This window comes from Mus pahari, chromosome X (genome assembly GCF_900095145.1).
Source record: "Mus pahari chromosome X, PAHARI_EIJ_v1.1, whole genome shotgun sequence".
In the NCBI taxonomy this organism is placed as follows: Eukaryota; Metazoa; Chordata; class Mammalia; order Rodentia; family Muridae; genus Mus; species Mus pahari.
In genome coordinates, this window is record NC_034613.1 from 77,301,040 (window position 1) to 77,305,704 (window position 4,665).

A 4,665-nucleotide genomic window follows, 5' to 3' on the forward strand; every position below is an offset into this window, starting at 1 on the left:
TCTTTAAGTCCTCTACCAGCATCATGAGGTATGCTTTTAAATCCAATTCTTGCATTTCGGGTGTGTTGGGGTATCCAGGACTGACTGANGTTGGAGTGCTAGGTTCTGATGATGGTGAGAGGTCTTGGTTTCTGTTAGTAAGATTCCTACATTTGCCTTTTGACATCTGGTGATCTCTGGAGTTTGTTGTTATAGTTGTGTCTGGTTGGAGCTTGTTCCACCTGTGATTCTGTTAGCCTCAGCAGTCCTGGGAGTCCAGCTCTCTCTTGAGTCTCAGTGGTCAGATTACTCTCTGCAGGCAAGCTCTCCTATAGCAAGGAGGTACACAAAGGCCTGGCATTCAGGTCTGCCTCCTGGCTGAAGATGTAGGCTCCAAACAGGGCCTGTCCCAGATGATGTGTTGCCTCTGAAGTTTATTCACTCACCTGCACAGACTAGCCACCAAGGGACCTGGGACACAATATGACTCTCTCACCTGCTCTGGCAGAGCCCTCACATGTGGCCACCTTTCTTTTGCCAAGGAAGGTGCCCAAATTTCTGGAGCCCGAAACAGGGTCTGCCCCAGAAGTTAGGTTGCTTCTGTTTGTCCCAAATCTGTATAGCTTCTGTGGTCCACACTCTCACCAGTGCAGACTAGACCCTAGGTGAACTGGAGCAAAGACTCAGGCAGTGAGAACCCTCCCAGGCAGATACCTCTCCTCTGGCAGGGAAGGTGCTTGTATGTCTAGAGACAGAAATGGGATCTTTCCCAGAAGCTGTGTAGCTTCTGCAGGCTGCCCTTTCCCCAGCAATGCAGCAGAGGAAAGATGGCTCTCTTTATATCTCAGGCAGTGAGAACCCTCCTGTGTGGACACCTCTCCTCTGGAGGGAAAGGTGCTGGATGTCTCTTTTACATACTTTCTAACTTATGTTTTCAGCATTCTCTCCCACTGCTTTAGTGGCTGTCCTGAAGGTCACAGCATTTATCATTTTGGCTGAGAATCATAGACACACCCTTGACTCCCAAAGTCATACTGTTTATAATCATCATGGAATTATCTTGACATGGAGAATGTTTCCTGAAGGAAGAACATGAAACAAAACATAGTCATTATCATACAAACAAGCCTCATAGCCAGCAACTGAAAACACTTGTAGAGGCATACATCCTTCTGGCTCTGTTCCAGGGATGGGAACCCATGTCACAACCTCCTGCTCAAGGCCATGCAGGACTCCTCAATCTTGTAGAGTTTCTTGACACAGATTTTCTTCTACAGGCATTTTTCATAGCTTAACAGAGCAATGTAAATGTGTTACTGAAGCAAAAATGAGAAAGATTATTTGAGAAAAGCTTCAATTTTGGTTCATACATTCTTTACTCTTACAACAGAGGAAGATACATTTCTTCTTCAACTATTTGTCAGTTTGCTATAACCAGAGATAAAACCGTTGAAGATTTGCTTCATTAAACCAGTTCCACCAATACTGATTTTGGCTTCTTTAATACATAAAATTATCATCAAAAATTTGGATCTTCCAGATCCATCCATTTGTCTAAGAATTTAATAAATTCATTGTTTTTAATAGCTGTATAGTACTGCATTGTATAAATGTACCACATTTTCTGTATCCATTCTTCTCTTGAGGGACATCTGGGTTCTTTCCAGCTTCTGGCTATTATAAATAAGGCTGCTATGAACATAGCCATCAAGGTCCTGCTGACAGGATCCTAATATATCTGTCTCCTGAGGGCCTCTTCCAGTGCCTGCCTAATACAGAAGTGGATGCTCACTATCATCCATTGGATGGAGCATAAGGTCCCCAATGAAGAAGCTAGAGAAAGAATCCAAGGAGCTGAAGGGATCTGAAGCCCCATAGGGGGAACATCAATATGAACTAACCAGTACCCCCCAGAGCTCCTTGGAACTAAACCAGCAATCAAAGAAAACACATGGTGGAACTTATGGCTCTAGTTTTATATGTAGCACAAGATGGCCTAGTTGGTCATCAATGGGAGGAGAGTCCCTAGGTCCTATGAAAGTTCTATGCCCCAGTATAGGAGAATGCCAGGACCAGAAATGGGAATGTGTGGGTTGGGGAGCAGGGTGAGGGGGCAGGGGGTAGGGAATTTTTGGAGGGTAAACTACAAAAGGGGAAAACATTTGAAATGTAAATAAAGAAAATATCTAATAAAAAATTAAAAATAATAAAAAAAGTTGGAATTCACAGTCTCTTCTATGCTTGCAATAACTCTTCTAGATAGCCAATGATTCTGTTGTACAATAAGTAAGTTCCTCACCTTGACCTTAATTCTGAAATAAAACTTTTGAATTTTAATGCAGGGAGGAACACAAAAGCATGAGTATTTGAGGATGCAAGATGACACTCTCAGCATGAAATGACTAATCGTCTACATGGGTATCTCCAGAAGGAAAAGAAAGACCATATGATATAGTAGCATATTCATTTTTTGGAGAATCACCATATCACTCAAAGGCTCAATGATTCTTTAACTATTTTCAACTTAATTTTTAAAAAAGATGATAATCATTATCCTTCCAATACATCATCATGCCAAAGTATAGCTGAAAATCAGCAAAGGGAAAGAAATTTACAGAAGATGAAAAACAAATCAAAAACAAAAACAAAACAAACAAACAAACAAAAAACAGACCTAAACTTGCATTTATCATCTTCCAATGGGTGGAGTCAGAAGCACTGAGCTTAATCAAAGCAGAAAAGATATAATGAAAACATGTACAAGTGAGGTAATTTAAGCTGTATTTATGTGATCAAGAGATACACATGACTGACAGTAGCACTTGACTCTTAAAATCATCTGAAAGTTGAACTGACATGTTTTTTCTAAAGTCCTATTCAGACTAAATAAATATACATTACAACTGACATGAATTATTTGATATAAAATAAAGCCTCAGTTGTACAAAAATTTCTTCACAGAAAGAAATATTAAGGGACTTGGTTTTACCTTACTGGGTCATGATTGAGGGTTTGTCCTCAATTTGAGGTCTGCCACCTTTTAGAAACTCTAACCTGCCAAGTTAGGATAAAATGGTATGTGAATTTTGTTACACACACACACACACACACACACACACACACACACATACACGTGTGCATATATATGATGAATAAAATTGCATATGCACATTTAACTTAGACATATGAAATACCTCCATTATCATTAAAGAATACCCATTTCCAGTCTTTGCTTTAGAACTATATTCACAATCATTCCATCTATAAAGGTTGTATTTGACTATTTCATGATATTTTCATTGTGTACATTCAGTTAGTCTTCTGTTGCTGTGAAAAGACACCACAAAGAAACTCATATAAAAAGATCATTTAATTGTGATTTTGCTGACAATATCTGAGGATAAGGTCATTATCATAATGTGGAGAGTGTGGCAGTGGACATGTAGGCATGTTATTAGAGGAGCAGCCGAGAGCTTTACAACTTGATCTGCATGCAGCAGGCTGAGAGACAGAGAGTGAGCCTAGCATGGGTTTTTGAAATTTCAGAGCCCATCCACAGTGATACATTTCCTACAAGAAGGCCACACCTCATAATATTTCTTCTATATCTCAAAACAGTTTCACACTCTGGTGACTAAGTATTCAAATATATAAGCCTATGTACCCCTTTCTTATTCAAATCACCACAGTATACTTAAATTTACTTGAAGAACTGGAAAATACTTAATGTGATAACATTGCAGTTGATACCTCAAGTGAGAACATTGTCCATAATTTTGCTCTTAAACTTACATCCAGCATCCAAAATAAATTTTCATATTAATTAAAAGAGTATTGACACCAGAATAAGACATTCTTTCATTTTAAGAAATTAAAAAATATGGCAACAACCATGTATGTCTTTTAAATTCATATAAAATATGAGGAAATTTCTAAGAAGAAAGCATTTAATTCACAAACAAAACATTATAGAAACTTTGGCAATCTTTGACATTATCAACAGAAAAGAGAAAAATTAGAGAATATTATGAAACTTAGAAAGAAAATATTTTCCCAACAACTGAATAGTTTAGTACATAGGGTTAGCTTTTTATACAAGCTAGTCTGCAAATTTCTTATTATTCATTTGTGGTCATTTCTCCATATACACTATCACTAACATTTTAATTAAACCAGACCAGTTCTCCTCATGCCAGAGTGAGAAGAACATTGCTGATGAATGAGGACATTTTGAAAAGTGTTGTAACTCTGACTCATGAATACCATAGTAGGCAGCAGACTAATGTTTTAAGTAATATTGAGAAGCAAGGATTTGTACTAGTTTTACATTTGCCATCTCATTTCAGGTACATTGTAAGGGGGAACTTAATAGAATATGTCTTGTCTGTGGGGGGAAAAGGTGATCATAATGAAATAGAGTTGCAGAGTATTTACAATGAAGAGAGGACAATTCAGACTGATATTCAGAAAAGTCAAATTAAAACCTATCTGGTTGAGTAGGATGAGTGTGAGAAAAAGGTGTCTATCTGTTCATGAATTTGGAATACATGAATATCTTGCTGAATGTTTATGTGAAACTATGGTAATTTAGTTCAGGTAGACCTCTTCTCCTGTCCAAATCAAACCAACCAACCATATATATATATATATATATATATATATATATATATATATATATATATATAT